Source organism: Thamnophis sirtalis, unplaced genomic scaffold (genome assembly GCF_051295495.1).
Source record: "Thamnophis sirtalis isolate CommonGarterSnake01/CBP01778 unplaced genomic scaffold, rThaSir2_p1.2 scaffold_12, whole genome shotgun sequence".
Lineage (NCBI taxonomy): Eukaryota > Metazoa > Chordata > Lepidosauria > Squamata > Natricidae > Thamnophis > Thamnophis sirtalis.
In genome coordinates this window covers 8,593,017-8,611,378 of record NW_028261392.1, presented here as the reverse complement: position 1 = coordinate 8,611,378, position 18,362 = coordinate 8,593,017, and positions in this window count along the sequence as shown.

Genomic DNA, 18,362 nt, shown 5'->3' with positions numbered 1-18,362 from the left:
GAGATATGTACGTACACACACACACACACACACACACACACACACACACACACGTACATACATACATACCTATTTCCCTGGCTCAGCTGATAAAGGAGGAGAACCTTGTGGCTTAGTGGTTAACACATCTGCCTAATATGTAATACAGCCCAGGTTCGAATCCCAGTAAGGGTATGGCTAGCTGATGAGAGCTGAACAGCTTGAAATAGATCTATACTAGTCTCCCTTTATTTATTTATCAGCACAAACACAACACAAATGTAACAAAGGCAACAGTAAAAATATTGGGTTTCTGTCTGGATGGTCTCTTATGACGAGCCGATGGACAGATATATATATTTCAAGTGAGATGTTATGTCCAAAGAGAGACATAATTACTTGAGAGAGTGGATTTCTTAAGGACATGGAATTCGTACTGACTTTTTAATGAAGAGAAGAATGATACTGGAGTCAATAGGTAAAGATAAAGATTCCACTTGCACATATGTGCTAGTCGTTCCCGACTCTAAAGGGTGATGCTTATCTCTGTTTCAAAGCTGAAGAGCCAATGATGTCTGAAGATGCCTCCGTGGTCATGGGGCCGGCATGACTAAACACGTGCACGTAGCACTGTTACCTTCCCACCAAAGGTGGTTCCTATTTTTTCTACTTGCATTTTTACATGTTTTCAAGCTGCTAGGCTCGCAGAAGCTGGTACAAGTAATGGGAGCTCACTCCATTACGAGGGGCTAGGGATTCAAACCACCGAACTGCCGACCTTTCTGATTGACAAGCTCAGCATCTTAGCCCCTGCGTCTCTCTGCTGGAATCAATGTGAACCCCCAAACACCTCATATTTTTGAAGTGTGAACTTCTAAAACCTATTAAGGTGACTGAAAACTGAAGAAACTACTTGGATAAGGAGAGAAAAGTTTCAAGCCAAAAGTCTATAGGGATTCTCAGTCTTCCAGATCATGGTTGTCCCAAAGGTGCTTTTTCTGGAGGCAACTGGACTTTCTTCGTTTTTTCTTTTCTTTTGAAGAGGTTTCACTTCTCATTCAAGAAGCTTTTGTAACCTTTTGCAAAAGTTTTCAAACCACAATGAGAAGTAGTACCAGGTGCCATGACTCAGCTTCCAGACTATTAAGGGGGAAGGACCACATCAGGGGTGGGTTTCTCGCCCCGTTCCAACCGGTTCGGTTGGAACGGGGCCGGCGGAATCCTCGTGCACACGCGCAGTGCACGCATGCGTACTAGCGTCTGTGCGATGCTCCAGCTGCTCCTGGAGGATCGCGCAGGCGCTGTATGCGTCCTGCGCATGCGTGGAAGCGTAGAACCTGTCAAAACCGGGTAAGGAGCGCGAGCGGGCAGGTGGGCCCTTCGCTGTTCCAGAAGTTACTTACTTCCGGGTTCACCGACCAACCGGTTCGCGGGGACCGCCACGAACCGGTTGAAACCCACCCCTGGACAACATTTAGTTCCTCTATAATTCCTGTATTTGTTCACTTACTTAGAAATAGGTTACAGATACTCAGGGGTCAAATAAAACACACACACACAGAGTCACACACACACACACACACACACACACACACACACACACACACACACAGGTTTTAAAATAGACTTCTACTGAGAATAGAAATCTTCATCATTGTTACTATTAGAAAGGTGACAACATTAATGATAAATTGCAATTTTCAATCTCTCCTGAATAAATATGTATTTGACAAGGGATTTCAAGGAGAGATGCATTTAGGTGCTAGAGAAAGGAAATTTAGAAGAGATAACATCTTCTGCCTAAAAAGCAGGACTTACATGATGAAAAAAATGAATTGGGTTCTGATTCCAATTGTCCTAAGAAACACCTACATGTCAGAAGGAAATAAACATCCGTAGAACAGAATAGAATAACAAAGTTGGAAGGGACCTTGGAGGTCTTCTAGTCCAACCCCCTGCTTGGGCAGGGAACCCCACACCACTTCAGAGAAAGGGTTGTCCAACATCTTCTTAACGACTTCCAGTGTTGGGGCATTCACAACTTCTGGAGCAAGCTGTTCCACTGATTAATTGTTCTCACTGTCAGGAAATTTCTCCTTAGTTCTAGGTTGCTTCTCTCCTTGATTAGTTTCCACCCATTGCTTCTTGTTCTGCCTTCAGGAGCTTTGGAGAATAGTTTGACTCCCTCTTCTTTGTGGCAACCCCTGAGATATTGGAACACTGCTATCATGTCTCCCCGAGTCCTTCTTTTTATTAAACTAGACATACCCAATCCATGCTTCTTGTCCTGCCCTATAAAAAACCAAAAGACCAGGAAAAGAAACTATGGTTTAGCTCCCCTACAAGCTAGCTTTCTATGTACAGTCAGTGTTTGGAGAGCATAGGGTAGGTCTCCCCGTTTAGTGACGCAAAATTTTCTGTGTGTTCTTTGAATGTCATCAATACTGTATGTACTTTGTGTTCCTTTCAGTGCATATGTCACTCTGGGGGAACCAGAAACAATATTGTTTCACACCAGTCAATGCAAAATGCTGATTTAAAGAGGAAAAAGGCTATTTTCTTCTTGAAATGAAATCCATAACTTTTTTTTCCTGAAAAGTTTGTTGTTTGTGGTCCCTCCTAACCCTTGCACATCTTAACATTGCTTCGGCAAGCATTTGGGTACATTAAGAAAAAAAGACCAGCTGTAATTGGGGAGTAAGCCAAGAACCAGATCTAAATCCAATTAAAGGCCTCAAGAGCTTTCCACAGACTTCAATGGAATCTGAGGTTGGTTTTGGTTTAGACCCAGATATCGTCCTTTTGCTTCTATCCAATGAGTTGACACAGTTCCTCTGACACCCAAACACTTCTGGGCAAATCCTCTATATCTCTCCATAAGCCTTTGGTTTCCACCCTGACAGGAATCCAACCATGTGGAAAGGAAGGACCCTTTTTTCCCCTCCCGTTTGCAAAGCCAAGGCATGCAGATCAGCCCGAGGGACTCTTTCAGAGGCATCAAATCGCATGAACCAGAGCCAGGCATTAAGGCGTGATTAACAGAGAAGCCCGCTCGGAGCCACAATTCCTGCCATTTTCAGAAAAACCTGGCCTGGTTGATGGGGGGGGTGGGGGAACGCTGGAGTTTCCCCCTTGCTGCTCTTCTGACCAAAGCATGCAGAAAAGTCTGCAGGAGCTCAGGAGAACGTCAAGGCTAACGGGAGATCACGGGGACTGCATCTTATGAAAAAGTGTAATAAGTGAAAGCAATGTTTAAAATGTAAATGAAAGGTCTCGTTTAGTTTGCGAGTATTGTGTTAATGCTCAAGGATTCTGACTTGACATGATGGCATTCTTCTAGAATGACTTTCTTTCTCTGTGATGTAATCACAATGTAGTTGAATGATGACATATATGTTCCTTTACCAAATATATCCTGCAGCTCCTTTTTCTTCCTCCTCTTCTCCTCCTCCTCCTCCTCCTCCTCTTCCTCTTCCTCTTCCTCCTCCTCCTCTTCCTCTTCTTCTTCTTCTTCCTCTTCCTCTTCCTCTTCTCCTCCTCCTCCTCTTTCTCCTCCTCCTCCTTCTTCCCCTTCCTCTCCTTCTCCTCCTTCTCCTTCTCCTTCTCCTTCTCCTTCTCCTTCTCCTTCTCCTTCTCCTTCTCCTTCTCCTTCTCCTTCTCCTTCTCCTTCTCCTTCTCCTTCTCCTTCTCCTTCTCCTTCTCCTCCTCCTCCTCCTCCTCCTCCTCCTCCTCCTCCTCCTCCTCCTCCTCCTCCTCCTCCTCCTCCTCCTCCTCCTCTCTTTGTTTAATTAAAGAAAGCAATCAGCCAGAATTAGAAGTGGAAACACTCCAAGGGTGATAGTAATAACACTTTCTGTGTGACATGTTAACATACATTAGCATGTGTGTATGTTAGCATTAGAAAAAGAAAACAAAATAAGGTGCATAGAAAGAAAAAATCAGATATATTTTCTTCACCTCATTCATTTTTCTTTCTTTCTCAGCACTAATACATAAGAGTGTGCAGCCTTTTATGCACGTTTATTGGCAAATATTACAATGAGAAGCATTATTTCTCCAGACATTGGATTGAAAGTGGATTGCTGTTTTTTCTGAATTGTTTATTATAATGTAGAACTTGTTATATGTGTAATGTTTGAAAAGAATTTTTTTCAAGCTCTAAGTAATTGATTGCTGAAGCTGGCCGACCATAAGGCATCGATGCTACTTTATGTTTGAAGTTCTAATTTCATAGATAAATAAATACAGTATATATCTAATTACATATATTTGTAATTACTAACTACCATTTAGTATTATAGCCTGAAAGCCACTGGAGATAAGAATAGAATAGAATAGAATAGAATAGAATAGAATAGAATAGAATAGAATAGAATAGAATAGAATAACAGAGTTGAAGAGACCTTAGAAGTCTTCTAGTCCAACCTGCTTAGATAGGAAACCCTACACCACGCTCTTCTGTAAGAGTGTCTTACCAAAATTTAATATGCAATTTATTTGCACTCTCCTTTTCCAACAATAAGTTTAAATAGATAAAGGTCTTGTCTTATCACATTGAGAACAGTTGTAGAAGTACAGGTGAAACTCTAAAAATTAGAATATTGTGCAAAAGTTAATAATCATCACAATTATGACAAATCACGGCTTGAACTATCTTGCTTTGCATGTAATGAGTCTATCTCATATATTAGTTTCACCTTTTAAGTTGCATTACTGAAATAAATGAACATTTGCACGATATTCTCATTTTTCGAGTTTCACCTGTAGGTTCATTGTTTTGCTCCTGGAAATGAGAAACATCTATGACAAATATAATTATCAAATACACTTTTAGCTGCCATCAAACTCTCACAAAAAATAATAATTGGTGGAAGGTCTTATTTGTTTGTTCATTCATTTTGAATTTTATTTGCCACCCATCTCATTTCTAACAACTCTGGGTGACTTACAACATAAAAACATAAAAATCATCAATTATAAAATAACACAGCAGATAAAATCAATAACATATAACATTTCTCTTGACCTTTCTTTCTTTCTTTCTTTCTTTCTTTCTTTCTTTCTTTCTTTCTTTCTTTCTTTTTCTTTGTTCTTTCTTTCTTTTCTTTTTTCTTGCCTTTCTTTTTCATTCTTTCTTTTTTCTGTTCTTTTCTCTTTTCTTTCTGTCTTCCTTTATTCTTTTCTTTTCTTCCTTTCTTTCAACATGTTTCTGATCAATTGCCTTTCAAAGATACAAAGCCAGTTTCGTTTGCCTATTTGCTTCATATTTTGTAAAACTGCCCATTTCAGTGGAATTCGAGACAAAGTTTAATGATGAAACAAAGTCTAATGATGTATGAATATTCATGCGTTCATGACCGATAGATTTGGACTAATTCAGAATCTAAAATTTATGGACGGAGGTTTTCCCCCTTCCCTCTTTGAGCTGAACGTAAATAAATTGATTTGGATTCAATTGGGGCCAATCCAGATGCTGTTCACAGGTCTAAATATGTTTTTTGATGGTTGGCCCCAATTAGTCTAAATCAGGCTTCGTCTGAAATATAGAACTGATGATATTTGGTATGAATTTTCTGAACTCATTTGAAAGTTGAATTAGTTGGATTTTTTTTTCCAATTGATTTTTCAGGTCAATTGAAATGTGCAGATTCACCTCAGGCCAGGAACAACACACCTTTAGTTGTGACACTATGGCTTTAGATGCTTTCGAGCTTGGTCGTTTCTTTACAGACATTTCATTACACAACTAAGTAACACCGTCCATTATGTTAAGAGAACTCACTCCAAACAAGACTGTATTGCCCATCATCCACAGTTTGCATAGCCCACTGGAGTTGTAATCTTGGAAAATCTCCCAGGTCATGGGTTCTGAAGTCACCCCTCCTAGACAGGGTGGGTTGGTCCAGGCATTCGGTGTGCATAAAAATTTTGGGTGCGCATGCTCACTTTGCTTGCGTGCATGCCAGGTCTGTGCTCTGTGCATATGCACAGTTGCACAAACATAGGTCGGCACATGCGCAAAACATTAAAAAAAGAAAACAATATTTTTGCGCAATTACAATTGTTGTGCTCATGCACAGAACTGAAAATCAAAATGGCAGCCCTATAGGAGAACCAATCTGGGGGCATTGCAGGCCTGCGTCACTGCTTGTTCCAGTGACCTAGGTCGCAAAACCACTACTGGTTTGGCCGAACCAGTCTGAACTGGTAGGAGCCCACCTCTGCTCCTAGAAGAATCAAATATTTAAAAAAGCAGAATGTTATATTTCCCCTAAAAGAGGAATGGAAATCTTAAGGGAGACAGAAACTCGGAGTTTCAGCTCCCTGTCCCCAGCAGATATTTGGTGCACATTAAGAAAGACTGGGCCAGCCTATTTAACAAAAGACCTTCAGCTCCAGGATGATGGGATGGGAGTCCCTCCTGGAGAAGGGCGGCATACAAATAAACCAAATACAATACAAATACAATCCTTCAGGGCAAAACCATTCAATCACAATAGGAATTGCGCAACAAATCCCTTGTTGTAGGACTTGCTGCATCAGTGCATTACGCAGCAAGCTTCAACCGAGCTTGACTCAGAAAACCTACAAGGTTAGCTATGACCCCTACAGCAGCCAATAGCTTGCATGGGAACAGGAAGCTCAAGGGCAAGGCTCAAGAGAGGGTATAAATAACCCTCTCTCTCCCCATTCCATGTGGTCAGCTACCTAGAATGTCACTTGCTTGGTCATCCTGTCCATCAATAAACCATCTTTCCAATCAGACTTCATGGTTTCAATGTCTTTCTCCCCACTTGGAACTGAACCAGATGGATATTTCTTCCAACGCTTTTGTCTCTTAATAAGTCTCAATTAATAACTTTTTCCATTCCAGCCAGTGGTGTATTAACCATTAAGCAGACTAAGAATGCGCTTAGGCCACTGGGCCCAAAGGGGGCACCACATAAGTTGAGAAAGAAAATAAAAACCAATGAAGATTTGTATGTACAAAGGAGGGGGGGGACACATCAAGATTTTTCAATGCTTAGGGCACCAATGAGCCTTGATCCGCCACTGCTTCCAGCGGTCAATTCACCACTGTAAGCAGTTGTGTGTTTTCTGAATAGGTGATCTGTCTCCTCTGGAAAAAAAGAAATAGGTTATTCCACAAGGGTTCTTTATTGAATCTAGATGACCTCACACACATCTGCCTTTTCAACGGGCCTTGAGAGTAAGCATGTTATCAGCGGCTCCCTCGTCTAACAGGGAACTAATAATTGTAAAGCCTGACTTCCTACCGGTGCTTTTGGCGTTAAAATATTATTTGTATCTTAAATACTGTTCTTCTTAAATCTTATTTACGATTGTGTGTCAGCGATTCAGAGTTGGGTTCGACTGAAGCACCATACAGGTAAGTCCTTGACTTACCACAGTACATTTAGTGAGTGTTCAAAGTTACAACTGCATCGAAAAAAAGTGACTTATGTCCATTTTTCACACTTATGACCATTGCAGCATCCCCATGGTCATATGATTTACATTCGGATATTTGACAACTGGTTCATATTTATGACCTCCTGTTGTCATGTGATCACCTTTTTTGACCTTATGACGAGCAAAGTCAGTGGAAAATCTGGATTTACTTAAGAACCATGTGAATAGAACAGAGTAGAGTAGAATGACTAACAAAATACAGAATGGAATGGAATGGAATGGAATGGAATGGAATAGAATAGAATAGAATAGAATAGAATAGGAGTACAGCAAAATAAAATGACTAACAAAATATAGAATGAATGGAATGGAATGGAATGGAATAGAATAGAACAGAACAGAACAGAACAGAACAGAACAGAACATCTTCAGTGCCTAAGACTTCAGTGTACACAAAAATGCATTCATCAAGAACCGTAAGAGACAACAGTGATAGTCATAGGATATTAAAGAAGCAATCAAAATCATACTAGGAAATTAAATAAAACAATATATATTGTAAAGCTACAAGCAACAAGGTTATAGTTATAAGTAGGAAGAGATAGTAATAGGAAGAATGAGAAGAAGAATAGTAATATAGTCTTAGTAATAATTTGACAATGTGGGAATTAGTTGTTTAGCAGAGTGATGACATGCAAGGGTAAATTAATTTAACAACTGCACCAATTCACATGACAAATGTGGCAAATAAAGTCATAAAATAGCGAAAAACTCACTTAACAAATTTCCCACTTGGCAAAATTAATTCTGGGTTCAATTATGGTCATACGTTAAGGATTGTCTGTATTAATCATTTACAGTTGAACAAATTCATAAATATACACACTGACTTTATGCTGAGAGGTGAATTAAAAGTTAATTCTACAGTCGGTAGGTGAATAATAACCCAAACATTTAAATCAGCCCCAGTCCCCCCAAATATACCATCTTTATGCCACACTCACAGGTTAAAGTTCACACAATACTCCTTTCCCAACTAAGCATTTTTTTATTGGTAGAAATCTTCTACTTTTTTTCAAGGGTGTTATATTTCATATTCCTTATAAATAAAGCTCAAGCAAAGCCAAATGTCCAGAGAATATTTGAGTGGCCAGTAAATAAATAGAAGATAAAGGTAGCTTCTCTGGAACTCCGTATAGAGTTTGTGTAATCAGAGGATGCAAATGTATAGATGCAAATAGTAGAAGGAAAAACTTACAGTTAGGTTTGAGATACTAAAAAATTGAATTGAATTGAATTTTATTATTAGTATGCCACCCTTCTCCGGGAAGGACTCAGGGCAGCGAACAACTCAAAAAGGGGAAAAGGGGAACATAGAACAGAATACAGATAATTAAAATAAGCAAGAATCACGCAACCACACAAGTCGAGAGGAGAGGGGAACTCATCAACCCCAGGCCTGCCGGCAAAGCCAGGTTTTGACGGCTTTTTGGAAGGCCTGGAGAGAGGTGAGGGTCCGAATCCCTGGGGGGAGTTCGTTCTAGAGGGCCGGAGCTGCCACAGAGAAGGCCCTCCCCCAGGTAGTAGCCAGATGGCATTGGCTAGTAGACGGAACCCGGAGGAGGCCAATCCTGTGTGATCTAATGGGTCTTTGGGAGGTAATTGGCAGCAGGCGGTCTCTCAAGTACCCAGATCCAATACCCTGAAGAGCTTTATAAGTTACGACTAGCACTTTGAAGCATATCCGGAGACTGATCGGTAGCCAGTGCAGCTCGCAGAGGATAGGTGTAACATGGGTGTACCGGGGTGCACCCACAATCGCTCGCGCGGCAACCAATCTTAAACAGATTTTTAAAATAGGTAAGAGTAACTTGAGTTAAGTGTGTGCAACACATATTAATGCGAAATAAGCAGTTGTCCGGGACTGTGGAAGTAGTGATCACTATATTGTTGTTTGTTATGAATTCATGTCTGACCCATCGCAACCCCATGGACAACATTCCTCCAGGCCTTCATGCCCACCACCTCTGGAGCTCATTTAAGCTTCCACCTCCTGCTTCAGTGACTCCATCCAGCCACCTCATTCCCTGTCGTCCCTTTCTTCTTCTTTTGCCCTCAATCTTTCCCAGCATTAGGCTCTTCTTTAGTGAATCCTTCCTTTTTATTAGGTGGCCAAAGTATTTGAGTTTCCTCTTCAGGATCTGGCCTTCTAAAGAGCAATCAGGGTGGATCTCCTCTAGGACTGACCTGTTTGATCGCCTTGCAGTCCAAGGGACTCGCAGGAGTCTTCTCCAGCACCAGAGTTCAAAGGCCTCATTTCTTTGGCGCTATCTGTCATTGCTACATTGACAGATGAAATAGACAAAAAAAACAGATATTTGTAGCATGGAATATAGGAAGGATTCCAATAAATATCACTGTGTAAATCATCAGGGGAAAATAGTTATATAGTTTGAATTGTTTGCTTCTTCTTTGACGACATATTTAAATTGGTTCATTTTCCATCATCGTGTTTTCCTTAGCTCACGTTTTCACTTCATGGGTATTTTATAATTGTTTTCATTTCCAATTTTATTTCAAAGAATGAGCTTGTGAAAAAAAATGCCCAAGGTTGCTTTTGAGCTAACTTTTCCTTATCCTTTTCCCTCAATTTTTTTAAAAATTATTTCCTGGTGGGCTCTCTTCACTTCATACGCCATTCTGTTATTCAGCCTTTACAAAGGAAAGATTGACAATGGGTAGGTTTAAAATGCTTTTGAAGTTGAGTCAACATCATTTTCAATGTTCTGTTGAATCACTTTTCAAGTATCTTTAGTGCCTGAAGGGGCTTAAAAAAAGAGATGTCGCAACATCTAATGCTACCATTTTTTTTTGTCTTGCTATTCAAAAGGACATTCCACTTTGTTTAAGGAGTTCTCCTCCTAGGTAAGCACACAGAAGATTACAGGCTTGGAGTTTCATTTCTGAAACTCTTTTCATGCTTTGTGATGTTGTTCATTATCTGGACACAGAATGTCCATGAGGGACAGAAAAGGCGAGGACAGTGAGACAAAAATGAGACTCATGCTATTGAGATGGAAGCTCTGTCCCATTTCTACCTGCATCACGACATCATTCACAAGTACACAAATGGTGGAGCTTGCATCACAACAGCTTAGTTGTTTTCATTAAACTGTTGGAGTCTGCAGTTATCTCTGAACAACTGTGCCCATTCCGAAGCTCCAACATTTGCACTTGTTAGAAATCATACAGAATGATAATTCCATGCCAGGCCTTTTGAAAAAGCTGTTAGCCATGATTAACTGACAGATAGGCGGTGGCTCACTGGCTAAGATGCTGAGCTTGTAGATCAGAAAAGTCGGCAGTTTGGCGGTTCGAATCCCTAGTGCCGCATAACCGCATGAGCTCCCATTACTTGTTCCAGCTTCTGCCAACCTAGCAGTTCGAAAGCATGTAAAATGCAAGTAGAAAAATAGGAACCACCTTTGGTGGGAAGGTAACAGGATTCGGTACACCTTTGGTGTTTAGTCATGTTGGCCACATGACCATGGAGACTTCTTTGGATACAAGAGGACAATCATTCTTGAATCTCTATTTTAATAAAGTTCAGTCTTTCAAAGTACTTTGTATAGATTTTAAGTGAGTGTTTTCACTAGACTGTGTAAAAAGGATACAAGAGGGACAAAAAAAATACATTATTTGACATCTTGAATCAGAGTTACCTATCCCAATGATTCAATATCCAGTGTTGAAACATGGACATGTCATGGAGTCATGGCGGAGATGAAAACATTACCCGTGAATCAACATTTTGGCACTACTAGAATTGACTGTAGATGCTCTGGTAACATCTGGAGAGTCATAACAATTCATAAATTCGGTGCCAAGATTATTTTGATAGTTTACATGAATATTCATAAATGATAGGCAATTACTTATCTCACATTTTCCAGGAGCTGAATTCTTTCTCCCAGTGGGTTGTTCTTTACTCTGGGGACTCATGAGCCATCAAAGAAGGAATATTTTTAACAGGAAAGGAGCTGCATTTAGAATGATACAGGAGAAAGAGAGAATGAAATCGCTTAAATAAATGTTCCTGGTTGGAGCGCTAATACTGAGGATTTCATTGCGTGAATTTGCTCCAGTGTTTTCCTCTTAACCTTCTGTTTTGATAATGTTTCCTGTTATTTGTTCCCGTGGCAAATAATCACAAAGAGAGTTGTTGTTAAAGGTTTTGGGGGCAGTAAAAATTTTCCAAGCACTGAATAGACTTTGAAAGAGACAAATCTTACCTGCAAACTGACAATCTAATAGACACGGTACAAAATGAGAAAGGAAAGAAAGCTCTTTGCAAATGGTCTTACCTAGGCCAAGTCAATCTTATGATGTCCTTCTGAAAGACAGTGGACACAGGTTCTCAGTGACCTCATTTTTTCTCTGCCTGTGAATGAAGCTGAAGTATAATTCACTCCGCTTTTCCAACAGAATAAAACAAACTTTCAAAGTTATCGCTTGTTAGATGAAGTCCTACATTTTTAACCTACTTGATTATTTCTGACAAAAGCATCCCAAAAGTCTTTGATATCACTTGATCAAGCTTAACATGGTTACTCATTTTTTTCAATTATTACAATTCAATTTAGCTTAGGACATCTCCATTTAGACACAATAAGATCATTTTTGACTCAGAGTTTAAGCTCCAACTCCCCAGTTTAATGGATTAGTGGCAATTACATCAAGGGCTTGCTGAAAATGACACCAATTGTATCAACTACATGAAGGATGCAAATGACATCAAGTGATCAGAATTTGACCTCACAGTCATCTTCTTCCACAAATAGCCAATCCACTGTAGATGGACTATATTAGCATTTTAAAATAAAGCATAATTTAGTCATGAACCGTAACATACTTTTGATTTTGAGAATATATTCATATATCTTTGGTTTATATTTTAAAAGGTGAAAGGAGTGAGTGAGTGGGTGAGTGGGTGAGGAAAGAAGGAAGGAAGGAAGGAAGGAAGGAAGGAAGGAAGGAAGGAAGGGCGGACGGAAGGGACATGGGGTGGGAGGGAGGGAGGATGCAAGATAAAAAGGAAGGAGAAAGGGAGGAAAAGAAGGAAAGGAAGGAAGGAAGGATAGTACGGAGGAAACATAAGGAGGGAGGATGGAAAATAAAAAGGAATGAGGGAGGAAAAGGAGGAAATGAAGGAAGGAAGGAGGGAAGGAAGGAAGGACGGATAGTAAGGAGGAGACATGGGGAGGGAGGATGGGAAATAAAAAGGAAGGAGGGAGGAAAAGAAGGAAAGGAAGGAAGAAAAAAAATTTAGAAGCAAAGTAAAGGTGTTTTGTTATAGCAAGTAGGATATATTGTTTGTCATAATCCATAGGTGTTTTCCTAGAAAAGATATCCCCCACACATACACAAATATATTAGTTTAAGGTCAGTTGCATGGAGATGAGTGAAATGATGCTATCAGCTTAGCACCTACTAATATTGCATCACCACCAAGAGCAGTATCAATCAATCAATCAACATTTCCTTATAATATTATGTATTGCCTATTGCTGCTTTTGTTTATTCTTTCACCAGCTCTGATTCTTATATCAGTCCTTACTTTCAGACAGCTTCTGGGAAATTACAGGGATACTGGCATATTGATGGTACCAAGAAAAAGACCAGAGAAAGAATTCAAATGTCAGGAAATTCTCAGTCATCGTGGTCATGCTTGTCCTCAAAGTGCTTTTTCAAAAGTCAACTGGGATTTTTTTTTCTCTTGAAGATGTTTCATTTCTCATCCAAGAAGCTTGTTCAGTTCTGAAGAAGCTGAAAAAGCTTCTCAGATAAGAAACGAACCATTTTCAAGGAAATACCAAGTCCAGTTGCCTTTTGAAAAAGCACTTTGGGGACAATTCAAATGTCACTTACTGAAGTCATACCAGTCACGCCACAACCAACATTTACTAAAACTTAGTAGAGGGCAAATGTAGCTTTGTGTTGTGGCTCACCAGTGGCCAGCAGAGTTGGCAGCAGAGTCGGACAGTGAGAAGGTTGGGGAGGAAAATGGGCCAGTCCTGGAGACTGGGAAAGGCTCAGATGAGGGTTCTGCATTGGAGGCAGAGATGGGGCCAAGGCCATCTGGCAGATTTCAGCTGGGACATAACAGGTGCTTCATCAGTGGAGTCTTTTAAGAAGAGTCTGGAGAGACACTTTTCTGGAATGGTATAGGATCATCTGCTTGAAGAGGGGTTAGACCTCCAAGGTCTCTTCCAACTCTGTTACCTTGTTGTAGGAAGTTAGCACACATCCCTCTCCTAGGAAAATGAGATATTTTAGGAAATATTAAAAGGGCAGAATATTTCCCCTAAAAGGGAGATAGAAACTCATCTCCCACACCTTTGTCAATGGGCCATTAAGGCCTGAGTCAACTCATATGCAACACAAAAGACATGGCATCCAGGACATAATAAGACCCATCTAACAACAGAACCTCACCACATGGCACCTGGGAAGATTACATCATCCATCTCAACCAAGCTTGGGACTCTGGACAGCCTACAGATTTGCTCCTGTGTGGCCCCATGGGAGTCAGACAATCAAACAGAATACAAGCTCAAACTCAAAAGCCTCAAGAGGGTATAAACCTCAGGCACACTCAGCAATCCTTTCCTTTTCTTCTTCTTCACCCAACATCTTCAAGGCATGTGATCCTGTCCACCATTAAAACCATCGTTCCAAACAGCCTCCATGAATCTGGTGTCTTTTTCCCCACTTGGAACTGAACCCAAAAGAACATTTCTCTGCTAGCTACTTTTCAAAGAGGAATTCAGTTTGTGTGGCATCAGCCAATTCTGTAACTAAGAAGACCTTCTCCAACACCATTATTCTGTTATTCTCTCTGCATCAAATTGGAACCTCTCATTAGCTATCTGAAATTCAGTCTGGGTGGAAGAAGAACAGTGATGAATCCTTTCATGCAAAGCAAAGCAAACCCACCTTGTCCTTTTAGATTTTGCGTTGCACCTTGAGAACAAAACCTGAAAGGAGAGGCATTTATCTAAAACGGCATCCGGATTTGAAGTGAGATCAGGAGGGCATATTTTCTTTCCCCCCTCCTCCTCCTGCCTGTAGGGTTTAAGATTACGGACTAGAAGGCCGTGTCCCTGCCAGTCACGCAGGGGGCCTCTGCAGGCAGATATCTGGAGTTATTCCAGTCATCACCCATTTGGAAAAAAGGTTTTCCACAAAGGTATTTTGTGCATGAATGGTCCAGAGGAATAGGTTTCTGGACCAACTGGTGTGTAGCTAATTTCCGAAAGTCAGTTTACCATAACAATTGTCTTACAGGCTGAACCGCAGATCTTGTTAACGTGCAGAGAGAATCGTGAATTAGAAACGAGGCAAACCCATTAATGTGTTGAAGGCAGCCACCTCTTAACAGGAATATTACAAATGGCAACAAGCAAACACATTCATCTTACTTCAGGAGCCCACCCCTCCCCCATTATTAAAATTAATGATTAACATGTAGTTTAGGATGGTTCACAGCCTGAAATAAGAGGCCATGTACCAATTAATAATCGGGAGTGAACCAGAGTAATTTCTTTGCTTAAAGACCTCCAAAGAGTGATACTTTTTAAAAAAATAAAATAAAATTGGATTGTTGTTATTGTGAGTAGGCAAGAACCAGACAGATACAGCTTCAGTAGGCAAGAACCAGACAGATACAGCTGCAACAGCATTTATTGACTCAAAAATGGAACTGAGGAACTGCAGGCAAATGCCTTTGGTTTATATTCTAGTCCCACAGGGCCTTAACCAATCATAGGACTAGAAAAAGAGTGACCAAATAGAAATGCTTTATGTTTGCTTGCAAAATAGTTGGGGTCATCTAAAGGTTAGTTTCACTTTAGCACAGTTAACAGTTAGGGTCATCTAAAGGTTAGTTTCACTTTAGCACAGTTAACAGTTAGGGTCATCTAAAGGTTAGTTTCACTTTAGCACAGTTAACAGTTAGGGTCATCTAAAGGTTAGTTTCACTTTAGCACAGTTAACACAACTACATACATTCAATACATAACAGTTGTGGCAAGAGAGCGAAGCATTCTTTTAGGACCCAAAAGTGCTGTTTTCAAAAGACATTTGGACTTTCTTGTTTTTCCTTGAAGATGTTTCACTTCTCATCCAATACATTTCTTTAGTTCTGACTGGATGGTGGAGAATGGGAGGATTTATATTCTTTGCAGCCATCAGATCATTAGTACTCTCTCTCTCTGACAGTCCTCGAGGCCACTTGGAAGTTTATTTGTGCTCTCAGGGTCACCCGAATAGTGTCAATGGGGGCAGGGGAAGTCATGGGAGCTTCATCACTGGAGGCTTTCAAGAAGAGACTGAACAGCCACATGTAAGACATGATATAGGGTCTCCTGCTTGAGCAGAGGGGTGGAATAAATGACCTACAAGGTCCCTTCCAACCCTTGTTATTCCAAGTCAGATTTTTCAGATAGATTTTCACCAGGGCCATTTTTATTTAAAATTCAGCAAAGCCAATCATCTGCATATGAAAAAAGACAAGAAGTAATCTTGTCCTTGCCGGCTTGTTTTTTCCCCCCTCCCCTGAATTAACTTTTCAAACCGATAACAACATCTGCAACTTCGCTTTTAATCTGTAGGCAACTCCTGCATCCTGCAAAAGAGGGGAAAAGCCAACCTGATCAATTGCACCGAACAGAAACTTCATAATGGGGCGTAAGATGAAAGGACATAGGAAGGAGACAGCAAACTCACAAGCAGACACATATTACTGACTGTTCTGGAATGATTTATGGTCTGCTTTGCATGGAGCCTTGAGCCTGCTTTCATTATTTATGCAGCAGTCTGCAATGCCACAATTTTTGTGGTGTGTATGCCAGCAGTGTGATACTTTTAAGCCATTGCATTTATTTCTCCTTCTTATCTGCCAAGGGAAGGAACCAATTCATTCCTGGCTAGTCTTTTAAAATTATGGATGTGGCAAATATGAGCTAAATTATATTTACTCCTCTGTACAACTGTGTTGAATGGGCAGCCAAGTCTGAGAAACAGTATCAGAGTTATGAGAAGAGAGTTATTTCTCTCTTTTTTTCAAAAAGGAGGTTTGTACAAGCGGATAACCACGTAAGCCAGTTGAATAACAGAACAACATAGTTGGAAGGGACCTTGGAGATCTTCTAGTCCAACCCCCTGCTCAAGCAGGAAATCATTTCAGACAAATTGATGCTGGAAAGGGAGAAGGGTAGGTGAGAATTCAGAAGGCAGTGAAGCTAGTTAGAAATGCTGACTTAAAAATAACAAATTATGGCTTTCATACTGACACTTTTATTGATCTGTAATTATAAAATACCATTGTATATTGGCAATGCTCTACTCCCAATAAACTGTTGTATTTTATTTATAAAAATGTGATGGGTTTGAATACTGTGGGGCATAATATTAATAATTAAGAAGTCCTTTCTTTAAAACCTCCAATGTTGGAGCATCCACATCTTCTAAAGGCAAGATAACCTACTGGCTGATTGTTCTCGCTGTTCGGAAATTTCTCCTTTTAGGTAGCTTTTCTCCTTGATTAGTTTTCATCCATTGTTTCTTGTCCTGCCCTCAGGTGCTTTGGAAAGCAGCTTGACTGCCTCTTCTTTGGACTCCTCAAATATTGTAACACTGCTATCATGTCACCCAGTTCTTCTTTTCACTAGACTGGACATAACCACAGTCCTGCAACCACTCTTCATATGTTTTAGCCTTCAGCCCTCCTGATCACCACTATCGCTCTGCTTTTCATTGTTTCCAGAGTTTCAACATATTTTTTATATTGTGGTGAACAGAATAGGGTAGAGTAGAGTAGAGTGGAGTGGAGTGGAGTAGAGTAGAGTAGAGTAGAATAGAATAGAATAGAATAGAATAGAATAGAATAGAATAGAATAGAATAGAATAGCAATAGCAATAGCAATAGCAATAGCAATAGCAGTTAGACTTATATACCGCTTCATAGGGCTTTCAGCCCTCTCTAAGCGGTTTACAGAGTCAGCATATTGCCCCCAACAACAATCCGGGTCCTCATTTTACCCACCTCGGAAGGATGGAAGGCTGAGTCAACCTTGAGCCGGTGAGATTTGAACAGCCGAACTGCTGAACTGTAGTCAGCTGAGGTAGTCTGCAGTGCTGCCTTTAACCACTGCGCCACCTCGGCGAATAGAATAGAATAGAATAGAATAACAGAGTTAGAAGGGGCCTTGGAGGTCTTCCAGTCCAACCCCCTGCTTAGGCAGGAAACCCTATACCATTTCAGACAAATGGTTATCCAACATATTGGAGCATTCACAACTTCTGGAGGCAAGTTGTTCCACTGATCAATTATTCTGTCAATAAATTTCTCCTTAGTGCTAGGTTGCTTCTCTCCTTGATTAGCTGCCACCTATTGCTTCTTGTCCTGCGCTCAGGTGCCCTGGAGAATAGCTTGACTCCCTCTTCTTTGGGGCAGCCCCTGAGATATCAGAAGACTGCTATCATGTCACCCCTAGTCCTTCTTTTCATTAAACTAGACATCCCCAGTTCCTGCAACTGTTCTTCATATGTTTTAGCCTCCAGTCCCCTAATCCTCTTTCTTGCTCTTCTCTGCACTCTTTCTAGAGTCTCCACATCTTTTCTACATCGTGGCGACCAAAACTGGATGCAGTATTCCAAGTGTGGCCTATATAATCGGAAGCAGGTTCACATATATGGGAGTGAGAATATTCTTCCCCAATCTGCATGATCGGTTTGCAAAGTCTGCGGGCTCTGCTTTTGAATGGAAAAACACGAAGCCAGAAAGATAAAGCTGGTTGTGAATCAAGATGATCTTGATAGCGGTGATGATGATGATGAAGAAGATACTAATCACATAAGTGCAATTTTAATTCCATTTTTCCCCAGGCCTGCTATTGAATTGCACATTG